The sequence below is a fragment of the Rhinolophus sinicus genome, chromosome 1, assembly GCF_057876585.1.
Source record: "Rhinolophus sinicus isolate RSI-liver-muscle chromosome 1, RSI-T2T, whole genome shotgun sequence".
Taxonomy (NCBI): domain Eukaryota; kingdom Metazoa; phylum Chordata; class Mammalia; order Chiroptera; family Rhinolophidae; genus Rhinolophus; species Rhinolophus sinicus.
This window is the reverse complement of record NC_142501.1, coordinates 141721153-141729388: the sequence shown is the minus strand read 5'-3', so window position 1 is coordinate 141729388 and position 8236 is coordinate 141721153. Positions and strand designations below refer to the sequence as shown.

Below are 8236 nucleotides of genomic sequence, written 5' to 3'. Positions count from 1 at the left end.
TTTCACTTCAGAACACAGAAGAAACAAACCAAGGAAAGCAGAGTTTAGGTGGATAAAATGCAGCAGGCTTAGGGGACGGGCCAATAAAACAGTGATCACAAAAACGAAGAAAACATTCTTGCTTTCACTTGGCATCTGAAAACTGCAACTCTAAGTGGGGCAAAGGTCAGTGACCACGCTTCAACACGCGCACGTTTTTATGCTTCCGCCACACTGCACTTTGGCAGCGCGGGTTGGAACCTGACGTTCTGCGACCGTGCCGCAGCGACAGTGGGTCCCATTGTCTCACGGCTTGGAGGCAGCCGCGCAGTGTCTGCCGCCCGAGCGCGCAGAGGGGCCGAGGGCCGCGTTCCCGGGTAGCTCTGCGCGCCGCCGAGGCTCTGCACGCCCGGAGTCAGCAGCCCAGTTAGGTAACGCAGAGGCCGTGTGGTCTCTCCCAACTTGGAGCCGGGACCCGCGCGCTGGCCCGCCCGCCTCGGCTCCCATTTCCTCCCCTGCCTGGACTAGCGAGTACGACCTTGTGTTTGTTTTGCGTTTTGGGCTTGGGAGAGAGTAAGGCGGACTAGAAGCAGCTGTGGTTTACTGCGCCGCTTATTGAGGCAGACATTTCGGGTCCTCTTTCGCCTTGTTCGTTCACCAGCGCAAAACGGCTCCCGCCTTCCCCAGGAACCCGACACATTGAAAAGGGCTTGCTCCTCCACGTTATACTCCCCCACAAGGGAAGGGAGAAACTAGTCAGGCTTTCGGGCGAGCTTCAGGGGGCAGGAGGGAATGGGACCAGTGCAGCAGACCCCGACAGACCCGACTCAGTCTCCTGAAGGAGGTGGAGAGGAGGGGGCGCCCGCCGGCCCGGGTCGCCGGGTCCGGCCCCGCGGGGCGGGTCGATGAGCCAAGGCGGAGCCCCGGGACGAACTAGAGGTCGCGGCGGGGAGGCAGAGGGCGGCGATCCACCTGGGCGACGTGGCAGCCATTCCCTACTCCCCGAGACCCCTCCCCATTCGGCCGCCCACCCGCCCTCTCGCGGCTGGCTGCTGCAAGGCTGCTCTTCCCGGGCCAGACAGAGAGTGGCAGTGTCTTCCCACTCGGCTCTCGTCGCGCGACCCCCCCGCCACCCGCCCGCCGCTCGCGCGATCACGGCTCTCGCCAGCCCAGCGCCGCTCGGGAGAGCGCAGTGGCGGCGGCGGGAAAAGGTTGCGGACCCACTGCGCAACGTTGCGCACTCGACGACGCGGCCCCGGCCTCGACGCCCTCTGCCCGCTCCAGGAGCAGGTAAAGGCGGGTGGGAGGTAGGGCGGCGGGTCCGCAGTGAGGGTCCGGGAGGGAAGGGATCCCAGGGCGCGGAGCAGAAACCCAAAGCAGAGGCAGCGGCAGGCGGCGCTGCCAGAGAGATCCAAAGCCGCCAACGTGGGGGACCGGCACGTCCGCCGCCAGCTCGGCCCGCCGACCCGGTGGCCCGAACCTAAGGGAAGTGAGGCGTCGGCGAGAGGCGGGCCCTGGCGCAAAGCCGGAATCCAGGCAAAGGCGGGGGCCGCGGCCGTTTCCTCGGCCTCCCAGTCCCTGGCGGGCTTCCAGGCTCCAGACACACCCCTCTCCCCCCCACCCCTCCCCCGGGCTTTGTCCCAGTCGGTTCCCACAAGGGTTTGACCTCGCGTCCTTCTGAGCACCTTCGGCATTTGTCAGGCAGAGCCTTCTTGGAACTTCGGGCCAACCTCCAGAGCACGTAGTCCTAGCCAAGCCGTTTATTTACTCACTTCTTCAAATCCAAACACAGCCTTTCACTCCACACGTTCCGATTTTGGATATTGCAGGGCGACATTCCCCGTCCTGGTGTGTGCCTCTGTGACTCTGGTGCCCACCTCCCTCCCGCAGCGCAACTTAGATCCCCACCGGGACCCTCCTTGAACCCTACTGTCATCCAAATCCTCTCAGATAGATATCCGTTGGGAAATCCGTTTTCCATAGTGAGTCATGTGACTAGGGACAGTTTATTCTTTATGTTGTTTTGGTTAAAACAGTTTTTCCCCCCCACATAAAGAGCTAGAGTAATAAAAATAGAAGTGTAGATGCCAGATCACACTCAAGTATTGTCTTTAAAGAATCTTCCTTTCTGCAACAGTCTTTAGAACTATTATAGGATCTGATATTTATGGCACTGACAGGTTTGTACACATTCTCGACTTGCAGTGGTTGTAATGTCTCCATAGCACAGTTGTGACTGAAAGGCAGGATTGGCTGGTTTTTCTACTCGACATCTTTAAGCCAATCAAGAAGGGCTTCTTGCCTGGAGACTGGTTAAAACTCAGAATAGGTGGGGATTGGTTGAGCTCAGAGAAGAAAATCCTGGAGATCAACCTGACCTCTCACAAAACTGATTTGCAGCTGCCTCTCTTCTCCCACTTATTAAAAATGTTATCTTTTCATTCCAGCAGTCAGCCTTTTCGTTCCGTTTTTATTCGTTGTTTTTCTCTCAAACCCCAAGCTCTTTTGTAATTCGTTTTAACTCTCGTCCTTCAGTTTCAATAAAGAATCCTTACACACTTGAAATGTAAACGTCATGTGTTTTGTGTTTTTATAATCAGCATGGTTGAATTTTCTTACCTTGTCTATTTTTAAAAATCATAAATTAAATCAACCATTTTTAGTTGTTATGGCAGAACCTTTATTATTTAAGTGGCTGTGCTATGATGGGGGCTGCAGTGGTGGAGAAGGTGTAATGAATGGGAAAGTAATGGCTGCTTTTCTACAAGGAGGCTACAGTTTAGTTCATGAAAAAAGGCTAATATATAAAACAAACCAGTACAAATCAGCATGTAGTATTTATGAATGTCAATTTGTGTACCTGTTGACTTTAGTTTTGAGGGGAAGAGTAAACAGGATGGGTGTACTGGACTTCATAGAAAAAGTGGTTTAAGTTATGGTATGGGAATGTTTTTTGTTTATTAGACATAATATCTTGTACATAATGGGGGCTAAATATTTTCAGTGTAGGTGCATTCTTTTAAGAACTATGAGGATTTTCCTTGTTTTAAAATCTGTTTCCTTCTTCATGATTATTTATGGTTCTGCATATCTTTTGATAAGCAAAGCAGTAATCACTTAATCGTCAATATGAATTTTAAAAAATAGCTACCACCTTTCCTCTCCTTCCCTTCAGCTTTTTATCTGCAAACACATGTAAGTCTGGGAAAGAATTTCAATTTGTAAGGTCAAGAATCAAATCTTAACAGGTTATTGTTAAATGCTTTTAGAAGTAGTTTATATGAGGAATTAAAAAAGAGATTGAACTTTTTTTTTGCTTGTCAAATGATCTTTAATTGAAATATTTGCCTTTGTAGTTCTTAACTAGCTGGGCATTCCACTGCACCACTGTTGATGTCATCTGTGATGTCATGAGGGTGATGGCCATCAACATTGCAGCCCACAGACTATGCAGTCCCCAAGATGTCTTTAATGGTTCCAGAGAGTTTTCTAGCTAAAGATCGGTGCTGCATCTATTGGGCAATGTTGACAATCTCATCAAAAGTGATATTTCTTTCCACTGTGCTTAATGTGTCCTTTGAGGGCTCTGATGAGGGCAGAGGTAAAAGGTACTACCTCAGTCTGGGCCTGTCTGTTCTGAACGATCAGTTTCACTGTAACCCTCAGACCCTTCCAATCACTGGTTGTTTTGTTGATGACATCAGGTTTGTACACATTCCTGGAGAGAGACCCAGTGGCCCCGTCTTGGGGGCCAGGGCAGATGTGGCACCAACTTCCCCACCGGTGCATCTCAAGATACACGACTTTTATCTCATTGGGGTTGAACTCTGGGCATGGTGGAAGCAGCTGGTATCAACGAACCCAGATTTCTGGATGGCTAAAAAAAAATTGAACCTTTGCCTCCTCCAAGCCTAAAAAAAGTGAACTTAAAAAAAAAAAATATATATATATATATATTTTTTTAAATTTGCCATGCCAGGCAATGAGTAAGCCAGACTGTCAGTATCATCCTTATCACCCCCATCCTCGTAGTAATGAAAATGGCTGCCATTTATATATCTGTACAGTAGTCTCCCCTTATCTGAAATTTTACTTTTCCAGGTTTCAGTTACCTGTGGTCAGCCATGGTCCAAAAATATTAAAAGGAAAGTTCCAGAAACAATACGTTTTAAATTGTGTGCCATTCTGAGTACCTCACTTTATTTTATCATGTAGGCATTCTGTCATCTCACATCACAAGAAGGGTGAGTACAATATAAGATATTTTGAGAGACCACATTTACATAACTTTTATTATAGTATATTATAATTGTTCTATATTATTATTGTTAATCTCTTACTGTGCCTAATTGATAAACTTGATCATAGGTATGTATGTATAGGAAAAAACAGTATATGCAGGATTTGATACTATTTGCAGTTTCAGGCATCCACTGGGGGTCTCGGAATGTATCTTCTGTGGATAAGGGAGGACTACTATATTGGTTTGTTACCTGAGTAATTCAACTTGCTTATATAAACATTACAATGAGTAATTCAACTTGCTTATATAAAACCATATACAGATTTTAACGTTACTCTGAATTTTGGTTTATTGAATTTACTTTTAAGTTCCTTCTTATCCACTGTACTGAAGTTTTTAAAATATGGTTAGATGGAAGGTTGGCATGGTGTTGGAAGAATCTTAGCATTGTCCTCCAGAGATTATTTTACTAGTACATCTAGATTGACGTTAATCAGTTTGTGCTACCCAGACTCGCATAACTTCAGAAATTAAAAGCGTTTCATTAACTTCCATGAGGGAATAAACTGGCTAAGCCAGCTAGATGTTTATGACTATTAATCAGTGGAATTACTGGATCAAAGAACCCACATGTCGCGCTTGCCTCAGCACTGGCTCTGGGTGTACCATTTCACTAAACCATAATAAACTGATGGTGGGCACTATTTCTCTAAATGTGCATTGTCTGTTCATATCCTTTAATCATCTGTTGGGTCTAACTTTTTCTTAAACCTTTGAGCAAGACCCAAGCATATGGTTATGGTTTTTCCTAGAAAGTATTTTTCTCCAGTTTGTGTTTTACTTTTTGGTTACTTTTAATTGTTGGAAGTTTAAAATGTTCATAAGGGAATCTATCATTCTTTTTGTCATTGCTTCATACTTCCAAATTAAGAAATTTCACTGTTCTACAGATGTGATAATCAGTTTTTTAAAAAATATTTAAAAAATTAACTCTGTAATCAGATTTATTTTAGCATAAAGTATGATACCACCTTAACTTTTACAAGTTACTGTTAAGTCATTTTAACAATATTAAAAAATTCTCTTCCCTTCTTGTTTTAGAAAATCTATCTTATTACATGTAAATTTTGACATATAGTTAAGACTATTTCTTGACTCTTGGCTTGTTATAATAGTTCTTCAATCTTTTATTGTTTTTTTTGTAGTTGTGCCACTTAATTTTATTTAAGTTTACTATGTTACTTTCATAATATGCTCTGGTATTTAGTAGGGTGAATTTCCCCCACGTGTCTTTCTTTTTTTTTTTTTTTTTAACATTTTTATACATCTTCTCATTAAATTTAAGATTTAGCTTGGGATACCGATGTGAATAATATTTATTTTTTCTGTTCTGAAGCAGGGCATCTGTTTTTTAAAATTCCTTTCTGCCCTTGAATTTATTGTTTCTTCTGTCTGGAGTGTCTTCACTGTTTTCCCTGTCTTCCTTTCCCTAAACTCTCTGCTAACCTACTTCAAGATTTAGGTGGTATTTGTTAGTCATCCTTCCTTTTCCCAGAAGAGATAATCACTTACTCTTTGTATTACCCCTGAATCTTTGATGTATTTTCATTATGCACTTACTGCTATTGTGGGGAAAGGGAAAAATCCCCACTTTGCTCCTCTGGTTCTTTGGGCTGGTTGAATAATCAAATCGACATGAGACAAATTGACAAGAGAAAATAAAATTTAATTTCATGTGCATGGGAACCCCATATACATGAGCGAGTCAGAGACCCCACATACATGAGAGGTTCAGAGATAGAAAGGAAAAATGAGGTACATATGACATTCTGAGCTAAGGATGAAGTAAGGCTCCTGGAGCTTCAGAAGGTCATTGCAGGATGATAAGAAGAACAAACGTGCAGTAAGTAGTAGTTTGCCCTGCCATATAGCTAGGTCAGAAGAGGTTATTTCTGATAATCTCTTATCACGGGCAAGTCCCCTAATTTAAATTCTTCTAGGTAGTGATGGGGGTGGGGGCAGAAGTTTCTCTTGAGCCTGCAGGGTCTCAGCTGCCTTTATTTTTTATTATTTTTGTATAAAATTTATTGGAGTGACATTGGTTAGTAAAATTACATAGGTTTCAAGTGCACATTTCAATAATACAGCATCTATAATACATACATCATCTATATACCTTTAGCTCAAAATAATCCACATACCACAGAAGCATATCTTGGGGTAACTTGTTCTGGACCCCTGCACTATACTGGGGGTGCCAAAAATGTATACACATGACTTATATTATCTTTTGTTATTGGTACATATTGAGTATTACAATTTTAATAACAGTTTTTTCCTTTCTTAAAAAGTGTATACATTTTTTTGGCACCCCCTATATTGAGCTACCTCCTCCCTCTAGTAACCAAGCTTCACTGAATCTTACGTTTGTCCCAACACTGTGTGTATGTGGTATTAGATAAATATTGGCATGAACAAAGGAGATATTTTACTTTCAAAAATATTTCTGTCTGTATGCTCTAGTCTCTAGAATATGTTAATTCTCTAGTCTCTAACCCAAAACTCTTTCCTGGTAACTGGACTCAGCATCTGTATTCTTGACATGTCCATTTGTATGCTCGAGGTATGCACACATACCTCAAACTCAGCATATCTGCAACTGTAGTCATTATCAACCTTTCCTTGCCCATCCTTAAATCAAAAATATAAAAAACTTTTCTGCTTTCTAAGGGAAGATTAAACGAGTTACTGTATGTATGATAAGAATTCAGTGAATAGTAGACATTGCTAATAATAACTTGGCAGAAACATGGGCTTTTCCTTGTCTTTTCACATTCTGATTGATCACTGAACCCTGTTTGATTCTCCTTAACATGTCTTGAATCTCTGCCTTTTTATCCCCAGTGCGACCGTCCTACTCCATGGCTAACATCTCTCACCTAGATCGCTACAGTAGTCACAGGAGTGGTTATCCTGCTTCCAGTCTTTTTGTCTGATCGATTTTTCCCACTGTAGCCAGAGTAATCTGTCTTAACACATTAGCATATAACTCCCCTGCTAAAAACGTTTTTTGTGGATTTTCATTGCCTTTAGGAAAAGTCTGCACTTAACTTGGCTTTCAGGATTTGGCTTCTGTTTACCTCTTCATCCTTTGTCACGTTCTCCCTTTGCCCTTAATGCACTAATCATACTCAGTTACTTGCATTTCTCCCTTGAGGTGCCAAGTTAGTTAAATCTAGGCCTCAGTACAGAAGCTTCCATCTGTCTGGAATGCCTTCCGGAGTTCCTGTCTTTCCTCCCTTTGGTTTTGTTAACTGGTACTTGTCTTTCAGCTCTCAGCTGAGGTTACACCTCTGTGGGGAAGCCCTCTTTGATACCTCAAGGGGGGGTTACATGCTCCTAGTTGTTTCCCTACAACTCTATATTCTCTTATCACATTGTAATTTCTTGCTTATTTGTCATCGTACCATGTACTTGTTAAGGTGAAATGAAAGAAAGAGGTAAATTGGCTATCTTAAAAAATGATGTGATTTGCACCGTTATATTAAAAAGGGAGGGAATTAAATAGTAATTTTGGGATTTACCTAGTAGAAAAAGGAAAGAGGCATTATATCTAATAGATGAAAAGTTTTCTAAATACGGAAAGGCAAACTGGGTAGGCTGTTTTAAAGCTTCATTGAAGTATATCTTTTGAGGTATAATTTCCACCTATTCAGGTTCTCTGTTAGGATTTGTTGGATTGCAAGTAACAGATACAGTTTGAGATATCCAATGGAGGGAAAAGTTGCTGGTTCAATAACCATATACGTAACAAATTGTATGTGTAACTATGGCCAAGGTGGAAACTTGCCCATAGTTACATCCTTCCTATACTTACAGTTTATGCATACTGGTGTCATTTCTTTTACTGTGGATATGCTTCTTTACATAGTGGGACCTGGTTCTTGGCAGCACAGGCTTATCTACTTAGAGCCTCATGTCAGAGGCTCTAGATAGAGTTGCTCACATACCCAT

At 42.9% G+C, this 8236-nt stretch overlaps 1 protein-coding gene across 9 annotated transcripts in view; it reads left to right on the top strand.

The window, feature by feature from the left end:
- The first annotated feature begins 224 nt into the window (after positions 1-224).
- The window catches only part of N4BP2 (NEDD4 binding protein 2), a 71010-nt gene continuing 62998 nt past the window's right edge, over positions 225-8236 (top strand). For 3 of the 9 annotated variants that reach the window (XR_016018520.1, XM_088790070.1, XM_019751980.3), the window contains exon 1: positions 1133-1269. The gene's annotated coding sequence lies outside the window, so the exon portion shown is untranslated. Of the gene's footprint in view, positions 411-883; positions 1270-4080; positions 4224-8236 lie in introns of those variants that run through there. The other 6 variants (XM_074324575.2, XM_019751983.3, XM_074324577.2 and 3 more) reach the window with 6 other exon arrangements.